Raw genomic sequence first — 27,244 nt, forward strand, 5'->3', positions numbered from 1 at the left:
GAAAAAAAGTCTGAGAGAAATAATCGGTGGTGAGTGGGAATTAAGGCGTGGTGGGAGGAGGAGGAGGAGGCCGGGGCGTGTTATTTTGGTTTATCTTAAAGGTCCGGGTGAAGTATCTGTGGAGCATCAGTAGTGTTGTGGTGGTGGAGTCCTCAGGGGCCTCCCTCGCCTCTCCTCACACACTCTTTCTCTTCTCTTGTTCACACCTACTTACTCTTATACTCGAGGATATACGCCAGTCAAAGAAGAAATTAGCCTGATATAGTTAATTCCGTCCTTAAGGTAAGTGCAGGCGCCCTGCTACCTTGACGGCCTGACCTGCTAGGAAGCTCCTCATTAGTCTACTTTGGCTTCAGTTCACTTATCTTTGCCGGGGTGAATGTCGTATTTGTGTGGTAACCTATGCCAGGCCAGTGAGTAGAATATAGGATTTGTAAATGCAGTGGGATTGGAAATTGATCCAAGTTAGGGGCTTCGTAGGTATTTTTGTAATGAAATTATGTCTTGTATTTAACATTCTTTTAAACTGTAGATTTGTATGATTGTGCAGGATGCAGTGCTCTCGTGAAGCACAAGGGCTGCCTGAGGGCAATTATATGCTAAAACATTTCAGCAAAGCTATATAAAAACGGTTAATTCTGCAATAAGTTAGCTCTTCCACATCTGTCATACAACTGTTGTAAAGCAACACATTGCTTTGATCATAAAATATAGCTTTAGACACTTTGATGTTACCACTGGCGGGTTTCATCTTGGCAGTATTTAGCTCAGGGATTTTGCACCACTAATGACAGATTTGAACAAGCATAAATTATGGACCAAACTGTTCTCGCACCCAATATCACTATATAATTGAATGTAAATCAATTAAAACAGGTAAAAATATTCAGCTTAAATGACAAATGGTATTAAATATTTTGTAGCCAAGTATCCCAGATTTGTCTAATGTAGGTAAACTACTTTATGTATTATTATTAATTGTAGCCAATCTAATTAAAGAATACCAATTTGTGAGCTAAACAAATATTGAGGTCTAATTCCTAAATTTATTAGGCATTTATGATCAACAACCACTGTTGTTGTTCATCCATGTCCAAGCTATGTTCATCCACTGGATGAACATGACTTTCATAATAATCTTGTTAAACTAAACTGTGTGTGTGGGGTATGTGGATGTAGGAGTTGATCTGGCACAAGAATGATTTTAAGTAATGTAAATAAAATTAAAGTATTCAAAGCTCACTATGAAGAAAGATAAAACCGGGTTAAAATGCAGGCATCAAGAAACTCTTTATTGTATTAACAAAATGTAAAAGTGAAAGCTTGACTTGTCATGTACCTAATTATTAATAATAAATTAATTGAAGCATTGAGATTCATTGCAATGTTCATGATTTTTATGAATTAAAGTTAATGGTATTGAAGTGGAAGGATATAATGTTTTACAAGCATTAAGAGTGTACCATATGAAGAGTAATAGGAAGGAATAATTATTATATTGAGCAGTATAAAATGGTAAGGTAATGGAATTTAAGATTCAGTATATATATCATGGCTATTCACTACCTTATCAGACAGACGACAAGATATATTTTTGGGCGGGTATTATAATAATAATATAATTCATTGTGTCAGGGGACAGGAAGCCAGAGTATATTCATACACACACACACACATACATACATACATACATACATACATACATACATATATATATATATATATATATATATATATATATATATATATATATATATATATATATATATATATGACTCCTTCTGAAGATGTATTAATATACAAAAGTACTTAAGGAAATTCCTGTTTCATTTTTCCTCCGTGGTCTGACATTGTCACATTCTTAATCACGTGTTTATTTTCGTGATATGTATACACACACACACATATATATATAAATATATATATATATATATATATATATATATATATATATATATATATATATATATATATATATATATTATATATATATATATATATTATATATATATTATATATATATATATATATATATATATATATATACTGTATATATATAATTATATATATAATAATAATAATAATAATAATAATAATATTTTGTAGGTGGCTATTCTGTTTACATCAGTCTCTGCTATTTGCACATGAGGCTGCAGGCAGGCTCTTAAATATTGCCTCTGGGAGTCCCAATTCTTGGCTAATGAGGGTTCTCTGAAGCCCTCTTTCATCTTTCGGGAGGATTTGGACATTGTTCCACACAGAACAGGAAGGGAATTGGTCAATGTCCTGGTTCTGGGTTCCAAGTAGCTGCTGAATTGCCTGTAAGATGCTCGGCATATCATACTTGCCCACAGGCAAGTATGGACATAGACAAAATGTTCACACGGAATAGTAACAGAACGAGGGGACATGGATGGAAGCTTGAAACTCAGATGAGTCACAGAGATGTTAGGAAGTTTTCTTTTAGCGTGTGAGTAGTGGGAAAATGGAATGCACTTCAGGAACAGGTTGTGGAAGCAAATACTATTCATAATTTTAAAACCAGGTATGATAGGGAAATGGGACAGGAGTCATTGCTGTAAACAACCGATGCTCAAAAGGCGGGATCCAAGAGTCAATGCTCGATCCTGCAGACACAACTAGGTGAGTACAGGCTGTGGTGCCCAAAGGGCATCAATTTGCTTCTTTTTTTTTTTGAGATATATACAAGAGTTGTTACATTCTTGTACAGCCACTAGTACGCGTAGTGTTTCGGGCAGGTCCCTGGAATACGATCCCCGCCGCGAAGAATCGTTTTTACAACCAAATACTGTGCCCATTTTACTGTTGAGTTAAACAGAGGCTACAGGTTAGGATTTGTGCCCAGTAAATCCTCCCCGGCCAGGATACGAACCCATGACAAAGTGCTCGCGAAATGGCAGGCGAGTGTCTTACCACTACACCACGGAGACTGGTGTACTGCCTGTACCCACCCCTACTGGCAACTGCTCATGCAGTTGCCAGTAGGGGCTGGTTTGGGGCTTGTTCAGAGTGGCCAAAATCTGTCAGAGCAGTCTGCTCCTCCCACTTCCTGATGGTGGGACTTACTTCCTGCCCAGTGACTCTAAAGCTTGCCATTCATCATATTTGGTGGAGGAGGGGGATTCAATTGATGCATGTAGTTGTTTGAACAGGCAGCATTTATATTACCCATTATATTACTTTGCCTATTATATTACCCATTATATTACTTTGCCTATTATATTACCCATTATATTATGTTGCCTATTATATTACCCATTATATTACTTTGCCTATTATATTACCCATTATATTACTTTGCCTATTATATTACCCATTATATTACTTTGCCTATTATATTACCCATTATATTACCCAGTAAATTATTCCAGAAATCTACATCCCTATTCCCAAGCCAGTATTCTTTTCTGAATCTAAATTTAGCCAATTTGTATGCATTGTATTGTTTGGTTTGATATATTTAGCATCTTGTTAATTGTCTACCTGTTATACCCCTTCACCCATTTGTACATTTGCCATCTTCCTGGTAACTCTTTGCCTTTCTAAAGTTTGTAAATTAGGCTTTCTTAATCTCTTTTCATGTGGGAAGTTTCTCACTTTTGAAAATAACTTTATCCTTCTCTGTATATTTCAGCGGATTTACGCCCATTTTATTGTATTGTATTTATTTATTGTATTTATTGTATGGAGCCGGTCGGCCGAGCGGACAGCACGCTGGACTTGTGATCCTGTGGTCCCGGGTTCGATCCCGGTCGCCGGCGAGAAACAATGGGCAGAATTTCTTTCACCCTATGCCCCTGTTACCTAGCAGTAAAATAGGTACCTGGGTGTTAGTCAGCTGTCACGGGCTGCTTCCTGGGGGTGGAGGCCTGGTCGAGGACCGGGCCGCGGGGACACTAAAGCCCCGAAATCATCTCAAGATAACCTCAAGATTGTTCTCAAAACTGAACTGCTAATATAAATGGGGGTGTAACAAGCCCAAGGTTAAGGGAAGAATAGCACAGCCTAGATATTTTAATAATTATAATTCACTTTGTTGGGGACAGGAGTTAGGTTGTCATAGGTGTTCCATCGGAGTAGTTATTTTCCCAACCAACACAGCCATGTTCTCTCCCCAAACCAACACAGCAATCATTCCCCTCGTAAATTTTTAATGGCCAATCCTCCAACATAGCAGTCCTCACCCCCCTCCCCCCCACCAACACAGCCTCCCCCCCTCCACCAACACAACCTCTTCCCCCTCCACCAACACAACCTCTCCCCCCTCCACCAACACAACCTCTCCCCCCTCCACCAACACAACCTCTTCCCCCTCCACCAACACAACCTCTCCCCCCTCCACCAACACAACCTCTCCCCCCTCCACCAACACAACCTCTCCCCCCTCCACCAACACAACCTCTCCCCCCTCCACCAACACAACCTCTCCCCCCTCCACCAACACAACCTCTCCCCCCTCCACCAACACAACCTCTCCCCCCTCCACCAACACAACCTCTTCCCCCCCCACCAACACAACCTCTCCCCCCTCCACCAACACAACCTCTCCCCCCTCCACCAACACAACCTCTCCCCCCTCCACCAACACAACCTCTCCCCCCTCCACCAACACAACCTCTCCCCCCTCCACCAACACAACCTCTCCCCCCTCCACCAACACAACCTCTCCCCCCTCCACCAACACAACCTCTCCCCCCTCCACCAACACAGCCTCTCCCCCCTCCACCAACACAACCTCTCCCCCCTCCACCAACACAACCTCTCCCCCCTCCACCAACACAACCTCTCCCCCCTCCTCCAACACAACCTCTCCCCCCCTCCACCAACACAACCTCTCCCCCCCTCCACCAACACAACCTCTCCCCCCTCCACCAACACAACCTCTCCCCCTCCACCAACACAACCTCTCCCCCCTCCACCAACACAACCTCTCCCCCCTCCACCAACACAACCTCTCCCCCCTCCACCAACACAACCTCTCCCCCCTCCACCAACACAACCTCTCCCCCCTCCACCAACACAACCTCTCCCCCCTCCACCAACACAACCTCTCCCCCCTCCACCAACACAACCTCTCCCCCCTCCACCAACACAACCTCTCCCCCCTCCACCAACACAACCTCTCCCCCCTCCACCAACACAACCTCTCCCCCCTCCACCAACACAACCTCTCCCCCTCCACCAACACAACCTCTCCCCCCTCCACCAACACAACCTCTCCCCCCTCCACCAACACAACCTCTCCCCCCTCCACCAACACAACCTCTCCCCCCTCCACCAACACAACCTCTCCCCCCTCCACGAACACAACCTCTCCCCCCTCCACCAACACAACCTCTCCCGCCTCCACTAACTCAACCTCTCCCCCCTCCACAAACACAGCCCCTTCCCCCCGCCAACACAGCCCCTTCCCCCCGCCAACACAGCCCCTTCCCCCCGCCAACACAGCCCCTTCCCCCCGCCAACACAGCCCCTTCCCCCCGCCAACACAGCCCCTTCCCCCCGCCAACACAGCCCCTTCCCCCCGCCAACACAGCCCCTTCCCCCCGCCAACACAGCCCCTTCCCCCCGCCAACACAGCCCCTTCCCCCCGCCAACACAGCCCCTTCCCCCCGCCAACACAGCCCCTTCCCCCCGCCAACACAGCCCCTTCCCCCCGCCAACACAGCCCCTTCCCCCCGCCAACACAGCCCCTTCCCCCCGCCAACACAGCCCCTTCCCCCCGCCAACACAGCCCCTTCCCCCCGCCAACACAGCCCCTTCCCCCCGCCAACACAGCCCCTTCCCCCCGCCAACACAGCCCCTTCCCCCCGCCAACACAGCCCCTTCCCCCGCCAACACAGCCCCTTCCCCCCGCCAACACAGCCCCTTCCCCCCGCCAACACAGCCCCTTCCCCCCGCCAACACAGCCCCTTCCCCCCGCCAACACAGCCCCTTCCCCCCGCCAACACAGCCCCTTCCCCCCGCCAACACAGCCCCTTACCCCCGCCAACACAGCCCCTTACCCCCGCCAACACAGCCCCTTACCCCCGCCAACACAGCCCCTTACCCCCGCCAACACAGCCCCTTACCCCCGCCAACACAGCCCCTTACCCCCGCCAACACAGCCCCTTACCCCCGCCAACACAGCCCCTTACCCCCGCCAACACAGCCCCTTACCCCCGCCAACACAGCCCCTTACCCCCGCCAACACAGCCCCTTACCCCCGCCAACACAGCCCCTTACCCCCGCCAACACAGCCCCTTCCCCCCGCCAACACAGCCCCTTCCCCCGCCAACACAGCCCCTTCCCCCCGCCAACACAGCCCCTTCCCCCCGCCAACACAGCCCCTTCCCCCCGCCAACACAGCCCCTTCCCCCCGCCAACACAGCCCCTTCCCCCCGCCAACACAGCCCCTTCCCCCCGCCAACACAGCCCCTTCCCCCCGCCAACACAGCCCCTTCCCCCCGCCAACACAGCCCCTTCCCCCGCCAACACAGCCCCTTCCCCCCGCCAACACAGCCCCTTCCCCCCGCCAACACAGCCCCTTCCCCCCGCCAACACAGCCCCTTCCCCCCGCCAACACAGCCCCTTCCCCCCGCCAACACAGCCCCTTCCCCCCGCCAACACAGCCCCTTCCCCCCGCCAACACAGCCCCTTCCCCCCGCCAACACCGCCCCTTCCCCCCGCCAACACCGCCCCTTCCCCCCGCCAACACCGCCCCTTCCCCCCGCCAACACCGCCCCTTCCCCCCGCCAACACAGCCTCCCCCTCATCAACTCACTACTCCCCTTACACCAACTCCACCCCCCCCCCCCACGGCAACGCAACTAGCCAACTGTCTCCACCTGATCACCGACCTACTTACACTAATTATAGCATTATATTGGCGACCAATTATGATACCCACCTATACACACACACACACACACACACACACACACACACACACACACACACACACACACACACACACACACCAGCCCAGCCCTACTGACTAGCTTGTGAAGGCATGTCTCGAGCCAAAAAGGTTTTGCTGACTCGGAGCGCCATACTCTTAAGGATAAGTCCCGTTGACTTGCTGGATTACACAACGATGTTCTCTTTGACTTGGCTGTTGCCTGTTTGAAAGGTAACCTGAGATAAATAATATACACGTGGAAAATACTGGAGGGACAGGTCCCAAATCTGCACAGTAAAATAACAACGTACTGGAGTGAACGATATGGAAGAAAATGCAGAATAGAACCAGTGAAGAGCAGAGGTGCCATAGGCACAATCAGAGAACACTGTATAAACATCAGAGGTCCACGGTTGTTCAACATCCTACCAGCGAGCATAAGAAATATTGCCGGGACAACCATGGACATCTTCAAGATAAAACTAGACAGTTTTTTCCAAGGAGTGCCGGACCAACCGGGCTGTGGTAGGTATGTGGGCCTGCGGGCCGCTCCAAGCAACAGCCTGGTGGACCAAACTCTCACAAGTCACGAGGGAGGGAACTCTCACAAGGGAAGTAGAAGAACTCCCAGAACCCCATCAAGCAGGTATCAACATATACATGTAAGAATTAGGAAGCACCGCAGCAGGATTATCCCACACTAGTCTGCTCCCGTTTAAGTCCACCCTCTCTTACCTGCGTAGGCCTTCCTATCTAATCTATTCTGGCAACCTGTAAAAATGCATCGAGTGATAGCTGGCAGCCCATTCCACTCATCTGCAACCACATTTCCAACTCAGTATTTCCCTATGTTTCTCCTGAAATTATATTTTACCTCCTATACCCCTTGTGGGCTTTGACCTGATCCAATAGTTTCAGAACCCCTGTGTATAATTCCCTTGTTTATTCCACATATCCATTTAAAACTTCAATTGTTGTATTAGATTCAGCTCCTCGGAACAAAATTTTCACGTTTACATAATAAATTGTCGCGAGTCTGTAGCAAATGTAAATTGAGATCCTTCTCTTGGAAAATTCCTCAAAATACAGCACCATATATGAGCTGTCTCTGTATTGTCTCTAGTGTCTATGACTATACTGTAGGTCGGCGACCATAACTGCACAGTGTAGCTGAAAGTTTATATCAATGCTGTTGCTTTTATTAATAAATCCAGCGACTGTGACTCCTACCCCCAAGAGCTAATATCTCGATCCTGCAAGCACAAATAGTAAATACACTCACACCTATAAACGAGATCATTTGTCCATGGTTGCAGGCCAGACTCTTGACGCTAGCTTCATCCATCTTTTCAAGATGACACATGAGAGGTATGCAACTGTCATAGGCTGACTGGTTAAATTTTTTTAATTTTGCCCCGAGGGACGAGTTTATTGGGCAGCACCACTCATCCTGTGAGTGGACACACCACCATAGTGACAGTATTGGGCAGCACCACTCATCCTGTGAGTGGACACACCGCCATAGTGACAGTATTGGGCAGCACCACTCATCCTGTGAGTGGACACACCACCATAGTGACAGTATTGGGCAGCACCACTCATCCTGTGAGTGGACACACCACCATAGTGACAGTATTGGGCAGCACCACTCATCCTGTGAGTGGACACACCGCCATAGTGACAGTATTGGGCAGCGCCACCCATCCTGTGAGTGGACACACCGCCATAGTGACAGTATTGGGCAGCGCCACCCATCCTGTGAGTGGACACACCGCCATAGCAGCATGTGCAACTCTCCATTAGGAAAAAAAACTCGCTGGGTTGTTCATCCTGTCACTTGTACCCAGACACAGCTGGGACTTGCTTAACTGTCTCAGGTGAACAGCTCCTCAAACAAGAAGATTAACATTCGTCAACCCTTAAAATCTTACGTTATCTTACGGGGGCAAAATGGGGGAATCTTTAAAGAACAGTATCGATATTTGACAAAGTGTTTTTTTTAACTCAAACAATGTGAGGTTTATTATTCTACACATATTTCTAATGTCTCTTAGGTGTTCACATTCACGTAGATAGTGGTCAAGGCGGTGTCCATCACTCATCACAGATTCTGCAACTCCGCTGATCAACTGTTGTTTCCATTCCGAATCTCCATGGATATTTGTATCCAAGACGGATTCTCGCTATTACTGATTCTCTCCCTCGTCCTCCTCCTCTTCGTCCATAATGATTGGGATTGCCAGCTGCAACCATATTGTTCCATTGTATAAATTCACTGGTTTGTGCTTCTGTTGGCCACATTGCAATCTTTTAAGAAATATCGGCTCCTACAGTGTTGAAAGTGACATCACAAAGCTACCTTGTGGTTTTAATTCTGAAATTGTGGATTTATTTTCCATGTAATTTTTTTAGCATTTTTCATCTTTTTGTAATATTACTTTGTGTGTGTATTCACCTAGTTGTGCTTTCGGGGGTTGAGCTCTGCTCTTTCGGCCTGCCTCTCAACTATTAATCAATCAACTGTTACTAACTACTAATTTTTATTTTGTTTTTCACACACACACACACACACACACACACACACACACACACACACACACACACACACACACGCGCGCGCGCGCGGAACTTTTTTAGTGTCAGAGTGGTTGACAAATGGAATGCATTAGGGGGTGATGTGGTGGAGGCTGACTCCATACACAGTTTCAAGTGTAGATATAATAGAGCCCAATAGGCTCAGGAATCTGTACACCTGTTGATTGACGGTTGAGAGGCGGGACCAAAGAGCCAGAGCTCAACCCCCGCAAACACAACTAGGTGAGTACACACCTGGCGGCCGGTGGCTGACTGGACAATACACTGGATGCGTGATCCTGTGGTCCCGGGTTCGATTCCCGACGCCGGCGAGAAACAATGGCACGAGTTTCTTTCACCCTGATGCCCCTGTTACCTAGCAGTAAAATAGGTACCTGGGAGTTAGTCAGCTGTCACGGGCTGCTTCCTGGGGTGTGTGTGTGTGTGAGGTGTGGTGGGAAAATAATTAGTAAACAGTTGATTGACAGTTGAGAGGCGGGCCGAATGAGCAGAGCTCAACCCACGCAAACACAACTAGGTGAATACACTGGAAGCATCCCATAACAGTTGTCTAACTCCCAGGTATCCATTTACTGCTATTTACAGGGTGGACAGAAACAAAATGGACAGAAACCTGTCCATTTTGTTTCTACCGTCACTGGGGATCGAACCCGAACCCCTAGGATTACAAGTCCAGAGCGCTGTCCCGTCAGCTATCAGGCCCTTTTGTGTGTGTGTGTGTGTGTGTGTGTGTGTGTGTGTGTGTGTGTGTGTGTGTGTGTGTAAAAGTGAGTGAGTAAGAGCGCGAGCAATCAGTCACGTGAGAATGAAGTAGTTTAAATACTTTCTGAAGAGATAACCGAGAGTGTACAAGTGCACGAGGTCTGGGGTGGGGCAGTAACGTCATACTTGCAGGGGAATTCCTGCAGTGTGAGCCATCACTGTGCTTGGTGCGTGGCAGGCACAGTCGTGAAGTGGTTCCCTCATGGCGGGCAAGCACGCCATTGGCCATTATTAAAGGTAACATGCAACACTTGATGGACGTATCTCAGCTGCATTGTTGATTCTGAAAATGACATTCAACTTGCCGTTTCCTTAATGTTGGCGTATTACGGATTATGTGGTGTAGGCATACTAGGCTATAATTTGTAAATTGATATGTGTAGTACAGTATGTTGATAAGAAGAAGCAAACACTTAAAAATGTGTTGTGTTAGTTTGGGGTTGTTGTTCTGCTGCCTAGATACCAATGCGTGTATAAAATAACACGCACACAATGCAACTTAATTGAAAATAGGTGTTTCTTTATTGAAGATGGGTGGTTATAGATAGGAGCTGCCTTGTATGGGCCAATAGGCCTTCTGCAGTTGCCTTTGTTCTTATGTTCTTAGCCCTAATCAAAGGAGGCCATGAATGATACGAACATTACCGTAATATATATATATATATATATATATATATATATATATATATATATATATATATATATATATATATATATATATATATATATATATATATATATATGTCGTACCTAATAGCCAGAACGCACTTCTCAGCCTACTATTCAAGGCCCGATTTGCCTAATAAGCCAAGTTTTCATGAATTAATGTTTTTTCGCCTACCTAACCTACCTAACCTAACCTAGCTTTTTTTGGCTACCTAACCTAACCTTACCTATAAATATAGGTTAGGTTAGGTTAGGTAGGGTTGGTTAGGTTCGGTCATATATCTACGTTAATTTTAACTCCAATAAAAAAAAATTGACCTCATACATAGAGAAAAGGGTTGCTTTATCATTTCATAAGAAAAAAATTATAGTAAATATATTAATTCAGGAAAACTTGGCTTATTAGGCAAATCGGGCCTTGAATGGTAGGCTGAGAAGTGAGTTCTGGCTACTAGGTACAACATATATATATATATATATATATATATATATATATATATATATATATATATATATATATATATAATAAATTCGTAATACCGAAGCGAGCCGCGTTATCATTACAGCTAAACAATAGAGGTGAACTTTAACCAGAGTAAAATATAGCCTAGCTGTAGCATCATTGTTTGGTGGCCCGGGTTGGTGCGGTCAATACTAACAAGCTTGGTCATTACATCCTCGCCCATACACGTCGTGTGACTTAATGCCCAGATACATACCGGTTATTAGGTCTTGCCAACGGCATCCGTGATGAGACATGACGTCATGGCCATCCCTGTCTCCACTGGTGAATGGTTTAGCCACGTCCTCTGCACCACAGAAAACGGCACATCTGTGTTTGGTTTGGTTTCTAACATTGCGTGTAGTTGTCTTAGAATGTTAGGAGAGCAAATTAAACATGTATGTTTATGAAAGGTTATTGTTAGTGCGTAGTTTTGTTGAGGACATTGACAGGAATTTGAAACAATAAAACAGTATTTATGTAAATAAGATTTCAGAAAATGAAATAACCTTTGAACTTAAGAGTTTTAAGTTATGGGGCTATCGTAAGTTTTTTAATAATTTAGCATAAAACGTATGCTAAGAATGCATGTCTAGTTACCACAAAGATGTAATGATTGTAGGGGAGAGGAAACAGTTGGGCTTATCGAAGCCGCCTCTCTTCCCCCCCCCCCTCCCACGCAAGCCAAGGGTGAGGCTGTCTGCGTGGTCACCCAACCAGTTACTAGCCAGACAGAATGGGGGGTGACAGATTACTACTCAAGTGACATATACATGCACCATTGTCTAGGAGAAATTTTAATTCATTGCCTGATATATATTGCTTGTATATGTTTTATGGTAACAATATTGACCAGAAATTGTGATCCGTGTTGTCTTCAGTAAGTGTATAGCTTGAGACCAACCTTCTCACAGGTAACTTGTGCGTGTTAGCACTGCTTCTTGAGAACACCACAAGGAGGGAGGGTGGGAATTATCAGGGTGAAAGCGCCAAGCCATTACGTCTATATGGCACTGGGAGGGGTCAGAATAAGGATTTGGGATGAGACGGAAGGAAGGAATGGTGCCCAATCACTAGGACGGTCGGGGATTGAACACTGACTTGCATGAAGCCAGACTGTCGCTCCACCGTCCAGCCCAAGTGGTTGGAGAGACGGGGTAGGAGCTGCCATTGACTGTGCCGTGGTTATATGCGTTCACAGTTAGGGTGAAGTGGTTGACACTGTTGCATGATCAGTGGGCCAAGTGTGTTTGGTCAGCAGGTCAACTTGATGAAACTTGCTTGTAAACCTTTTATGACTGCGGCTTCAGTATTCAGTGAAAGTTATCATTGGTAAGTTATGCGACGTTCCTAATTGAATGGCGAAGAATATAGCGACTAGGTCATTGTTGCAGCTTCTGACAGTTTTCCAGAAACTGACGAAATATACTCTTCAGTATATCTTCTCGGGTGGATGGGAGAGAAATATATTTACAATGATAAAAAAGCTGTTTAATGATTTTATTATGAATATATTTACGGTTCTTTCCTGTCATATACTGTACCGGGAGTCCCATCGAATTAAGGCGCAGTGGTATTAGTGTAAATGTAGTGCATACTTGTTGAGGCCCAAGAGCTTAGTTGATTCTCAAGTCCCAATTCACGCCTCAACTGCACACCAGATGTCCCTAAAGAAAGTCGGGCATCCTCTCCTTGGTAGTCTCTTTACTGCACACGTGCAGGAGTGTCTCTGCGCGCGTCCTGAATGTGTCCCTTCGTATTAGGACCACTTTACCCCCACCGAGACTCCTACCTTACTCTGATTCCGGGGGTCAAAGTCCCCGCGGCCCGGTCTCTGACCAGGCCTCCTGCTTGAGGGTCATATCAACCAGATTTTTTGTCATTGGTGCATTGAGTTAACCAGAATCAATGTGGATTTTTTTTAATTGAACTATCAAGGGGAAAGCGCAAAGTCATTATGACTATATAGCACTTGGGAAGGGGTCAGGATAAGGATTTGGGATGGGACGGGGGGAAGGGATAGTGCCCAACCACTTGGACGGTCGGGGATTGAACGCCAATCTGCCTGAAGTGAGACCATGGCTCTAAGAGACCGTCAGGAAGCGGCTGCGCGCAGCCTGACATGAATCACAGCCTGCTGACGGTGAGTCACAATACGTGGCTGAAGATACGATGACCAAAACTCTCACCAGAAGATGAAGAGACGGCGACGCTTCGGTCCGTCCTGGACCGTTATCTAGTCGGTTGTGATAATGGTCCACGACGGACCGAAACGTCGTCGTTTCTTCATCTTCTGGTGTGAGATTTGGTCATCAATCACAGCCTCGCTAATCAGGTATCCTTTGGAGGTACTTATCCAGTTCTCTCTTGAACACTGTGAGGGGTCGGCCAGTTATGCCCCTTATGTGTAGTGGAAGCGTGTTGAACAGTCTCGGGCCTCTGATGTTGATAGAGCTCTCTCTCAGAGTACCTGTTGCACCTCTGCTCTTCAACGGGGGTATTCTGCACATCCTGCCATGCCTCCTGGTCTCATGTGATGTTGTATCTGTGTGCAGGTTTGGGACCAGCCCCCTCTACTATTTTCCACGTGTAAATTATTATGTATCTCTCCCGCCTGCGCTCAAGAGTTCTGACACTGTGTAAATGTCAGAGCTCACATGTACAGTGATGACACAACACTCTCCGGAAATGTCTTTTCCTTGAACATTTTCACCGCCATTCACGCACTATATTCCCGGAAGGTCGAACCCTGCAGATGGCTTTGGCTTCTCCATTATGTTTCCTGGTAACATTACCAGGAGTTTTACATTTGAACATTTTAACATTTTTCCAGCAAGCATAAAAAAATATTGTGGGAACAACCGGGGACATCTTCATTAAAAAACTAGATTGTTTTCTAAAAGAAGTGCCGGACCAACCGGGCTGTGGTGGGTATGTGGGCCTGCGGGCTGCTCCAAACAACAGCCTGGTGGACCAAACTCTCACAAGTCAAGCCTGACCTCAGGCCGGGCTTGGGGAGTAGAAGAACTCCCAGAACCCCATCAAGCAGGTATCAAGTATTAGTGTGCCACAACCTTCTCCAGACGAATATATTGTTGCGTAGCTTTATCTGATATTATGTGTACTAAAACAGATGCTTTTAACATGTTACTGATCCTTTCTTATTGTTGTTGACTCTCCCGGCGCTATCATGGACCGCGAGTCCTTTCACCTTTGTGATGGAGATCCAACATTGGCAGGTTTAGGAGAGCTGAGTTGTGCTGGTTACCAGCAATATCGGTGTTGCATCGAGCGACCTGGCAGATGCGCTGCTGAAGAATCTGTCCATTTCATCTCCCAAAAAACAAGTTCTCTACTCACCATGATGTGTGCACTTATGTGTGCTTACCATGACGTGTGTGAATATATACTCACCATGGTGTGTGTGCGTGTGTAATTACCTAAGTGTAGTTACAGGATGAGAGCTACGCTCGTGGTGTCCCGTCTTCCCAGCACTCTGTCATATAACACTTTGAAGTTACTGACGGTCTTGGCCTCCACCACCTTCTCACCTAACTTGTTCCAACCGTTTACCACTCTGCGAAAGTGAATTTTCTTACATGTCTTCCGCATTTTTGTTTAGTTAGTTTAAATCTATGACCTCTTGCTGTTGAAGTTCCAGGTCTCAGGAAATCTTCCCTATCAATTTTATCAATTCCTGTTACTATTTTGTACGTAGTGATCATATCACCTCTTTTTCTTCTGTCTTCTAATTTTGGCATATTTAATGCCTCCAACCTCTCCTCGTAGCTCTTGCCCTTCAGTTCTGGGAGCCACTTAGTAGCATGTCTTTGCACCTTTTCCAGTTTGTTGATGTGCTTCTTAAGATATGGGCACCACACAACCGCTGCATATTCTAGCTTTGGCCTAACAAAAGTCGTGAACAATTCCTTCAGTATATCGTCATCCATGTATTTAAAAGCAATTCTGAAGTTAGAAAGCGTGGCATAGGCTCCTCGCGCAATATTCTTTATGTGGTCCTCAGGTGATAGTTTTCTATCTAGAACCACCCCTAGATCTCTTTCTTTATCAAAATTTGTTAAAGATTTCTCACATAATTTATAGGTTGTGTGGGATCTGTGTTCTCCTATTCCACATTCCATAACATGGCATTTATTCACATTAAATTCCATTTGCCATTTTAACTCCATATACTTACTTTGTCCAAGTCTTCTTGAAGGGCATGACAATCATCTAAGTTTCTTCACAAGGACGTTAGAATGAACTTTTTCAGTCTCAGAGTAGTTAACAGATGGAATTCATTAAGCAATGATGTGGCGGAGGCTGAGTGCATACACATGTAGTTTAAAATGTAGATATGATAGAGCCCAGGAGGCTCAGGAATTTGTACACCAGTTGAGAGGCGGAACCAAAGAGTCAAAGCTCAACCCCCGCAGGCACAACTGGGTGAGTACACCCCCCCCCCACCCCCACACCTGAGGGCGACTGTCAAAAGACAGTCAGCAGACAGTGTTGTGGTGATCTAAAATCCGGCTGCGTCTATCTGCTACTTGAAAATCACTTAAGTGTGTTTGTCCGTTGACTGGCTGACTGCAACTGACGTATGAACGCCTTGAAATCTTCCCTCAAATATGCATGCATCCCTTTCTGGTGGTCATGACTAGTTAGCTGGTATCTCGGGTTAGTTCTTGGGTAGTAGGGTCGCTCAGTTTGACCTTGCCTGACCTGAGGGACGACCCACTGATATCTGATAAGCAATTAATGATTAAATACTCTAGGAGGTCGTCATGGGCTGCGTATAGAGCTTTACTTTGAAATGTCAGAGATCATAGCTTCTAGGTCACAAGTAAAGGTCACAGTCACATGCACCACTATTGGTGAAGACTAAGATTGGCTGGATTTTGGCGCGTAGGAAAATGTGGGCGTCGCGAGCAGCCGACGGGTTTGTGTTCAGTGACCACACATGTTAGTCACTCGGCGAGGAGAGGGGGCCAGCTGGTGGCGCCGCCAATTTTGTAATCAAATTAATACGAAATGTTTACTTAAGAAGAATAGGTTACCTGGTTGATACCTAGTTGATGGGGTTCTGGGAGTTCATCTACTCCCCAAGCCCGGCCCGAGGCCAGACTTAACTTGTGAGAGTTTGGTCCACCAGGCTGTTGCTTGCAGCGGCCCGCAGGCCCACATACCCACCACAGCCCGGTTGGTCCGGCACTCCTTGAAGGATATAAGGTTGTATAAGGAGCCTTATCATAGCTTCTTAAGGAGGTTGTATAAGGCGACTTAGCTGATTTTATGCGTGTTCTCCCTGGAAACTTTCGTAGTAATGTTTAGACGCAGGTCACCCAGGACGCTCGATGACTCGTCTCATTCCTAAGGAAAAATCTTTCCTGCGGGTGTCGAGAGCAATAAACTTATTAGCGCTGGCGTTCAGTCATTCTGTATCATCTCTTCGTGTTTCATTCCATCTCTAAAGTCCTTCCTCTCTTAGATTCACCTGACTGAACTCCAACCGAGTATAAGAAATATTGCCGGAACAACCGTGGACATCTTCAAGAGAAAACTAGGTCATTTTCTTCAAGAGGTGCCTGACCAAGCGGGCTGTGGTGGGTATGTGGGCCTGCGGGCTGCTTCAAGTAACAGCCTGTTGTTGTTATAGACTCAGCTACTCTGAACAAGTTCCGAGTAGCACGGGCTATGGTGAGCCCGTAACTTACCTGGCACAGGAGCGGGGCAAGTAGCACGGGCAATGGTGAGCCCGTAGTGGACTTACCTGGCACAAGAGCGGTGCTGTGTGAACAGCCTGTTGGCCCAAGCTCTCTTAAGTCGAGCCTGGCTCCGGGCCAGGCTTGGGAAGTAGAACATCTCCGAGAAGCCCCATCCAGGTACAATCCGGGCACAATCGTCGCTGGCGGTTATTTTGTATACCAGCTGTTCATCACGCCTATGAGAGATGTTGTGGCTAAATCATTGTACAGTTTGTATGTTAGCGGAGGATCTCACGTCTAGATAGATGCATGGTGTGGATAACGCCACACCTCGCTGTGATAGATGCATGGTGTGGATAACGCCACACCTCGCTGTGATAGATGTATGGGGGGGTGGATAACGCCACACCTCGCTGTGATAGATGCATGGTGTGGATAACGCCACACCTCGCTGTGATAGATGTATGGGGGGGGGGGGATAGCGCCACAACTCACCAGGCAGATTAAGCAGGAACATCCAATTAGAGGCGCGTACTCACCACTAATTAAGATTCGTGTCCAACTTTGTTTCTAAAGTTACCAGACAAATTATAAAAGGACTTCCCCGTCTAGTGAGACTCGACTCCTTACATTCACGCACTAATTGGCCCGAACCCAACCTAACCGAGGACCCACGAATAGAAAACGGGACATGATTAGTAGTATGTACATCATATTTTGGCCGTTGGGGATTTATGCGTCAAAATACTAATCGAGAGTGAGTGTGTGCGAGTATCTTGAGGTTATCTTGAGATGATTTCGGGGCTTTAGTGTCCCCGCGGCCCGGTCCTCGACCAGGCCTCCACCCCCAGGAAGCAACCCGTGACAGCTGACTAACACCCAGGCACCTATTTTACTGCTAGGTAACAGGGGCATAGGGTGAAAGAAACTCTGCCCATTGTTTCTCGTTGGCGCCCGGGATCGTACCCGGGACCACAGGATCACAAGTCCAGCGTGCTGTCCGCTCGGCCGACCGGCTCCCTGCCCTGCCTTAACTACCCAATTTCTCACCTGTTCACAAACATACCAATTTTGATGCTCGTATGTCTGGAAATACCAGGTATTATGGCGCCAGTTTTTTTTCAACGGGTTGGTGACTTATTAAATATGTCCACTTTAATTTAAATAATTAAATATTTAAATTCAAGTCATAATTGTAAATCATTATTTACAAACAAAAAGTAAACATCTTGTAAATAATGGGTTCATTACACAAAGGGGTATTTTTCATTACATTTCAAGTAGACCTGTATTACTGCAGATGGCTATGATGACAAAAGTGTACAGCTCCTTCTTGCAAAGTGACTAACACTGCTACCACCAAATGTAACAGTTACCACAACCATCTTCACTATCACCACCACTATTTTGGCTATCACCGCTACTCTCTTCACTATCACCACCACTATCTTCAGTATCATCACGACCATCTGCACCACCAGTCACCCACCACCAGTCACCCACCACCACCACCACCACCACCACCATTACCTGCAGCGTGTTACCTTGTGTGCGGTAAACTACCACCTCTCCCCGTATTATGAAACGGCCTGGGGATGCTTCACTTGATGGAGTGCCATCAAAACATATCTCGTTCTATAAGTGTAAGCCAGCGGCCCTCTTTGGGGTCCAGTGGTATGTTGTTTTGATTATATCTGTGTAGTATTGTACGAGAGCGTGGGAGTTGGGACCGTTGGGCACGCCCACAACGTGTTCCCGACGTTATCCTGTTGAGCGTGATGTGGGCATGGGCACGGGCCTTGTGAAGGTGGGCACTAGGACTGCCCAGTTTGTGTCGACTCCTACCTTGTCCTCCCTATGTTGGGTTCGGGGGATCAATGTTTCCGCGGCCCGGTCATTATTGTGCAGGCCTCCTGGATGGTGGTTTGGTCCACCAGGCTGTTTGACGCCGCGGCTCGCAGTTTGAAATGTGAGTCCACAGCCCAGTTAATCAGGTATTCATATAGGTGTTTATCAATTTTTATTTTTTTTGAACACCGTGAGATGTCGGCTAGTTATGCCCCTTATGTATAGAGGGAGTTTTGGAAGTCTTGGATCATTTAATATTGACAGAATTGTCTCTCAGCGTACCTATTGCTCCTCTGCTTTTTAACGGAGGTATTTTGCACTCACTGCCATGGCTCTGTATCTCATACGGTGGTATTTCCGTGTGCCGATTTGAAACTCAGTCCCTCTAATATTTTCCAAGTGTAAATTATTAGGTATCTCTCGCCTGCGCTCTTGAAAATACAGGTTTCAAAATTGCAAGTGGTCCAAATGTTTCATAGAAGGGATTTAGGCAGTAACAGATCTTTCCAGGTTCTCCAGATGAGCAGTTTCTCCAGTTTTGTATGTGGCTATTAATGTGCACCTATACTCCACCCTAGAGCCCACTAGTGCCTTGAAATGTACCATTATTGGTCTGGCATGTCTTGTTGGAAAGGTTCCGGTTATTCAACCTGTCATTTTTCTTGCAACCTTTTCTTTTTCCGACCTTTAAAGTCAGGTCTCCCGACAGGATTACTTCCGAAACTTTTATATTGCTTTTACTTTCTATGGGATTATTTTACTGCATTTTATATTGTTGTTGTTGCCATTCTTGATGAATGTAGAATTCAGGTCGTTGGGATTATTCACTACAACAGATACCAACATGGTTTTGTGGCCTTTGAATTTTTGGAATTGACTCTAGTTTTAATCAACGACAGATGAAAGAGGTTAGGAAGTGGGGGGAGTGGAGGGAGGACGGTAAGGAGAACTGTTGGATAGGTGGATAGAGGGAGAAATACAGTGTGTAGTGAACACGCGTTTTATCTTCTACGTATCACATTGATATTAAACACTGATTTTTCACTTTTTCAGGTATGTTACTGGTATCATACGGTGTGTGACGGGGATTGCTGCACTACCGCCCAGGCGAGGGCTGTGGGATTAACGTAAGTAGTTAAGAAGGTTTGGTTACTTGTTACGGCCTTTTGCTGCAGGCCCGAGGCGTGCTCCCCCCCTCCCGACCATCTCCCCATTTAGTCTCCCTCCTCCCTTCACACACTCGTACAGTTTTTTGAGCTGAAGGGAATTGGGGAATTGAACTACGAAGAAAGACTAAGGGAAACTGGAGACAGTGTTAATTACATAATGGTGATGATGATAATAATAATAATAATAATAATAATAATAATAATAATAATAATAATAATAATAATAATAATAATAGCATTATTTGGAGCTATGATGGGATTCGAACCCTCTGCCTAGATACTCCCAAGTATCTAGCATTTTACCTCTCAACTACGACATGGTATGAATAATTGCAAAAATATTACAAAGGGTTGATGACCAAATCACACATCAGAAAATGGAGAAACGACGTTTCGGTCCTTCCTGGACCATTATCATGTCATCACACATGACAATGGTCCACGACGGACCGAAACGTCGTCGTTTCTCCATTTTCTAATGTGTGGTTGGCTCATCATATCTTCAGTCACGTTATTGTGATTCATCGTCTGCATTACAAAGGATTTGAATTATATTTGTTCGACCTATCATCCAAAAATTAGTACTTGTATCAAACATTGAAAAAAATGTACACAAATTGATACATCCAAAATAAACCACATTACCGGTCTCTCTTCTTATGATATTCTATAGGAACTTCTTGTCCTCGGGCCACTAAACGGAAGAAAGTGTTCTGAAACTCATTACTGATAGAAACGTTGACCTTACCAACACTAACCAGAAGATTGAATTTATAATATACTATAATAACAAGAAGACTGTTAACTTGCTCATGAAACACTCTCATGACACCACATAAAACGCCTTTAAAAAAAGACAAATGTTTTGGCCTTCACACGCCCACTTAGGGACTGTCAGCCCCACCGACCTCAGTATATAGGCAAGACATATGTTTCTAAGTGCCTGACAATGTACAAACAGCAAGGCCCTATTAAGAAAGATATGGTCTCTGCACACAACCAGACCATCACCCGAGATATCTTGAGTACAATAAAATAATCGACAGGTACAGCGACAATAGAAGATTAAGACACTAGCGAGGCAAACAACCCCCGCCGACTATCAGCCGCCAGCGAGCACCAGGTTACACTCTGCCATGTTCCAGAACATGGTGAAGCATCCAACATATTTCAACGGCCGTCATTGAAACTTAGGAGAACGCTAAGCTGCATTGGGCCTATTGGTCCACAGTGAGGTGACGTGAGGGCCAATAGCAATACATTTCATGTGACATTTATTCATCGCTGAATTTATGATAAATACTGTGCTGAGTAGAGGATACTGTCCTGCATTGTGAAGCGTGTTGGGGAGCGAGGAGGCTCTTGATGCAGTCATGTTGATAGTCATGCCTTAGTCATCCATGTTTACCGTCATGGTGGTGTTAGGGTCTTGTTGTTGTGGCGATGTGCGCTCCCTCGGGAGCCGGTCGGCCGAGCGGACAGCACGCTGGACTTGTGATCCTGTGGTCCCGGGTTCGATCCCGGGCGCCGGCGAGAAACAATGGGCAGAGTTTCTTTCACCCTATGCCCCCGTTACCTAGCAGTAAAATAGGTACCTGGGTGTTAGTCAGCTGTCACGGGCTGCTTCCTGGGGGTGGAGGCCTGGTCGAGGACCGGGCCGCGGGGACACTAAAAAGCCCCGAAATCATCTCAAGATAACCTCCCTTCCTGACAGCTCTTCCCCAATGTCGTGTCCTGGGTACCTCACGTACTGACACTGTACTGTGGAGGTACTGTGCGACATACAGCCCGTCCTCACAGCAAATCCATTACCATGAGAACTTCCCCCCCCCCCCACTCAAACTGCCTGCATAGTTATCTAGATATTTGTGATGGTCTAAGAGCATAGTACGGTTCCAGTAATAGTATACATTGTAGACTGGCAAGTGAACGTGTGTCCTGAACAGAGGTTATTCTCATGATATAACTTAAATGTATTATTAATCGTTGGTTTAAAATATAAAAAGTACGTGCTGAAAACGTTTTCTTAGAAGAATTAGATTTTCTGTAAACGGAAGTCTCAGATTCACTCAAATTGTTTTCGAATTCCATATTTCACATTATCGTCAATAATACACCATATTAACATAACCAAATGTAGTGAAACCAAACTTAAAGTAACCTTAACTTATCCTACCTTCCGTTGATTCCGGGGGTCAAGGCCCCCGCGGCCCGGTCTCTGACCAGACCTCCCTAACCATGGAAAGAGAGTAGATAATAGCACTAATTATGTAGTCATTCTAAATATATTCCCTTGAGCGGATTTCCTTCCATGAAGATAGGTTGGTCGCAGACCTGGGTGATGACACTGTACTATGGGCGAGGTACTGTATGACACTGTACTACGGCGAGGTACTGTATCACACTGTACTACGGCGAGGTACTGTATCACACTGTACTATGGGCGAGGTACTGTATCACACTGTACTATGGGCGAGGTACTGTATCACACTGTACTATGGGCGAGGTACTGTATCACACTGTACTATGGGCGAGGTACTGTATCACACTGTACTATGGGCGAGGTACTGTATCACACTGTACTATGGGCGAGGTACTGTACCACACTGTACTATGAGGTACTGTATGACACTGTACTATGAGGTGCTGTATGACACCAAGCCTGGGTATTACCTCACAGGGTCAGTCTTCAAGCACTGTACTTCTTATTTCAGTAAAATGTTGTCTCTACATGTACTATACGTGTAGAGAATCCGCGTCGGATCTAATTGTCAAGAAGACAGTAGTCTCAAGAAAGTATAAACCGTTTAAGAATGTGGAATTTGATCGAGTTTTCGAGTGCAATAAGATTTGTGTGCGTTAACCGGTTCTAATATCTCTCCCCTGAAGGAAGTTTGGAGCAGTGTTCTTCTCCGGAGTAGGGGGGGGGGATAGCATCACCCTCGGCGTAGCTTCCTTACCAAGTTCTCAAGGAAAGTTACGGGTCCTGAAGGCCAGGATGTCCCACGCAGTGTTTCCTAATCCTTTATCCTCCTCCTCATCCCTCCCTCGTCTCAGACCCCTCCCTCCCTCCCTCCCTCCCTTCCTCCTAACCCCATAAGCCTCCCCTCAGCCCCCCCCCCTAACCCCCGCCCCCCACACCTGTGATCAGCTTTGTCTCTCATATTCCACACCCGCTGCCACTTTATTCTTTTGCACCCAAAATGTTTGATTTTTCCCGATAAGCATCATACCAGTTTCGTTCATTGTTCGCTGATGGATCTTACGGATGTTCCATTGTCATGTTGAACATCTTCCACACAGGAAATTATTATCTTGAGTATTACTTTCTCTTTCGAAGGTTATATATTTAGATCGATGTCTAGTATATGAGTGGGATTGGGTGGTTATAGATAGGAGCTGCCTCGTATGGGCCAATAGGCCTTCTGCAGTTACCTTTGTTCTTATGTCTGATGGGGGGATAAGTAGGGAGGGGGAAAGGGGGGGGGGAGCCAAATATGGGAAAAAAGATGTGGCATCTGCTGGCCAATGAGAGAGTTGAGTTTCCATCAATACAAGACACGTATTGGATATCTGGCAGAAAGTCTTTATTCACCGCAAAAAAAATGTCCATGTTTTCAGTCTCGTTGTATTTGTTAGAAGCCTCTGAGCACACCGCCTCAGTTTGTGTTATCGGGTATACTGTTGAGTTCTGCGTTCAGGCGCGTGCTTGAACGCAGGTCTCTACTTCTACTTACCTACTTCGCAGGTCTCTACTTCTACTTACCTACTTCGCAGGTCTCTACTTCTTAGAGACCTCCCTCCAGGTGAGGGAGGTCTCTAAGAAGTAGAGTCTAAGTCCTGAGAAACATGTACACCTCTCTACGTCATCGCTACTTTATAAAGCCAACAAATTTAACCTACCGTTTTACGGGCTCGCCATAGTCCGTGCTACATGGATATTTCGTTCTGAGGAGTTAAATCTAAAACAACAACATAACATAACGAAAATAAGCGGTAACATATTTGTTTTATATATGGTGTTAGCATTATGACGTCACAGAATGTGTCTGGCCGTACAGGTTTAGATCCTCCTGCTTTCTAGTGCAGTGCGTGGACAAGGTCACTCCTACCCCAGTACACCTTCCACCCCCCCCCCCGGACCCCCCTCATGTGTCTTGTGAATGAATCAGCTGGTCGGCGACCCACATTCTCACCTACTCCAATACCACTGCTGCTACGTCACACACCCACACCAGCGCGCGCACACACCCACCTGCACACACAACCCACAAGCCCACACGTGCACACAAAACCCCATACCTGCACACACTCCTTCATGAACACACAACGCAGGCCCTCAGCGTGCCTCTGGCAAGGATCTTTTAATGAGTCACTTATGACGGGAGAATTGCCCAGGTGCTGGAAGAAGGCAAATGTCGTACCGATTTTCAAGAACGGCGATAGGGAGGAGACACTCAACTACAGACCCGTATCACTGACAAGCATCCCCTGTAAAATACTTGGAAGAATAATTAGGCTAAGACTTGTTGCACACCTGGAGAACATTGGGTTTGTAAACAAACGCCAACATGGGTTCTGGACAGGGAAATCATTCCTAACAAACCTTTTGAAATTCTATGACAAAATAACAAGGATAAGGCAGGACAGAGAAGTCTGGGCAGACTGCATATTTCTAGACTGCCAGAAGGCCCTTGATACAGTACCGCGCATGAGACTGCTATACATACATGAGAATGCTATACAAAGAGGCAGGCAGGAGTAAGCGGAAAGGCCCTAGCATAGGTGAGGAATTACCTAACAGGAAGGAGCCAGAGAGTAATGGTAAGGGGCGAGGTTACCTTGAGGTGCTTCCGGGGCTTAGCGTCCCCGCGGCCCGGTCGTCGACCAGGCCTCCTGGTTGCCGGACTGATCAACCAGGCTGTTGGACGCGGCTGCTCGCAGCCTGACGTATGAGTCACAGCCTGGTTGATCAGGTATCCTTTGAAGGTGCTAAGTCGGACTGGCGAACAGTAACGAGTGAAGTACCTCAAGGATCGGTGCTGGGATCAATCCTCTTTCTAATTTACGTAAATGATATGTTTACAGGAGTGGAATCCTACATGATAATGTTCGCGGATGACGCAAAATTAATGAGAAGAGTTGTGACAGATGAGGATTGTAGGAACCTCCAAGAGGACCTGGACAGGTTGCAGAGATGGTCAGAGAAATGGCTCCTGGAGTTCAACACGAGTAAATGTAAAGTTATGGAAATGGGATCAGGTGATAGGCGACTAAAGGGACAGTACACAATGAAGGGGGTACTGCCTACCTGTAACGATTCGAGAAAGAGACCTGGGAGTGGACGTAACACTTAACTCCTGAGGCACATATAAATAGGATATCGACAGCAGCGTACTCTACACTGGCGAAAGTTAGAACTTCATTCAGAAACCTAAGTGAGGAGGCTTTTAGGGCGCTTTACACTGCCTACGTGAGGCCAGTCTTATAGTATGACGCACCATCATGGAGTCCCCACCTGAAGAAACACACAAGGAAACTGGAAAGGGTTCAGAAGTTTGCGACGAGGCTTGTCCCAGAGTTACGAGGGATGGGATATGATGAGCGTCTGAAAGCACTGAACCTTACAACAAAAGAAAAAAGAAGGGAAAGAGGGGATATGATAGGAACATATAAAATACTCAGGGGGATTGACAGAGTGGACATAGACGAAATGTTCACACGGAATAGTAACAGAACGAGGGGACATAGGTGAAAGCTAGAAACTCAGATGAGTCACAGAGATGTTAGGAAGTATTTTTTTTAGCGTGAGTAGTGAAAAAATGGAATGCACTTAAAGAACAGGTTGTGGAAGCAAACTCTATTCATAATTTTAAAACTAGATATCACAGGGAAACGGGACAGGAGTCATTACTGTAAACAACCGATGGCTAGAAAGGCGGGATCCAAGAGTCAATGCTCGATCCTGCAAGCACAAATAAGTGAGTACGTACACACACACACACACACACACACACACACACACACACACACACACACACACACACACACACACACACACACACAGGAGGAGGAGCAAACCGAGGAAGGGGTGTTTTCGAGTGTGTTCCCGAGAGAGAGAGAGAGAGAGAGAGGTGGACATGTACCCTCGGGGGGGGGGGGTGGCGGACGAATAAGGAAAGTGAAACCCGGTGAACACAAACGTGGAAAATAAAGTGAGATGGAAGCATCGAGCCTACAGGGAATCGCCACCTTCTCCAAGGCCCAATTGTGCTTGCCAGGGTAGGGGGAGTGAGCCACATACCCCCCCCCCCCTCCCTCCCACACACTCATCTACCGTCTCCCACATCCTCTCCCACATCCTCTCTCACACCTCTTATTTCCCTCTCTCATCTCCTCTACACCCCTTCTCTCTTTCCCATCCCTAATTCTCATCTCCCTCTTTCCCAGCCCCTGGGAAAGAGTGAGGTCAACTAGTCCTTCTCCAACTACTCCAAGTTGGAGAAGGTTTAAAGGTATGGTACTAAACTAGTCCCAGAACTACGAGGTATGAGTTACGAGGAAAGGCTATAGGAATTAAACCTCACGTCGCTGGAATATATTAGAGTTCGGGGAGACATGATTACCACATACAAAAATCTCGGGAGAATTGACAGGGTGCATAAAGACAATGACAATATTATGCACGGGTGGTACTCGCACAAGGGGACACAGGTGGAAACTTAGTGCCCGAATGAGCCACAGACACATTAGAAAGAGTTTGTTCATGATCATAGTAGTAAACAAGTAGAATGCACTAAATTATGTGGTGACTCAATACAGTGTAAAATGTAGATAGAAAGTTCAATAAGCTTTGGAAACTGTGTAAAGTAGTTGATTGACAGTTGAGAGGCGGGACCAAGGAGCCGCAGGTCCACTCCAGCAAGCACAATTAGGTGAGTGTACACAGAAATCACAATTGGGTGATGCATCAAATGAACAAATCCACAAGGGCCGTGACGAGGAGTCGATTAAGGCAGCGTCTGGGATACTCTTGGACGCAGGTTCGAATCCTCGTCACGGCCCTTGTGGATTTGTTCATTAGGTGAGTACA

General features: G+C 46.1%; 1 protein-coding gene across 1 annotated transcript in view; it reads left to right on the forward strand.

Annotated features, from left to right (window-relative positions):
* The first annotated feature begins 113 nt into the window (after positions 1 to 113).
* The window catches only part of Ehbp1 (Eps15 homology domain containing protein-binding protein 1), a 380,163-nt gene continuing 353,032 nt past the window's right edge, over positions 114 to 27,244 (forward strand). Inside the window, exon 1 of the mRNA XM_069334860.1 lies at positions 114 to 282. The gene's annotated coding sequence lies outside the window, so the exon portion shown is untranslated. The remainder of the gene's footprint in view (positions 283 to 27,244) is intronic.

Source organism: Procambarus clarkii, chromosome 32 (assembly GCF_040958095.1).
Source record: "Procambarus clarkii isolate CNS0578487 chromosome 32, FALCON_Pclarkii_2.0, whole genome shotgun sequence".
In the NCBI taxonomy this organism is placed as follows: domain Eukaryota; kingdom Metazoa; phylum Arthropoda; class Malacostraca; order Decapoda; family Cambaridae; genus Procambarus; species Procambarus clarkii.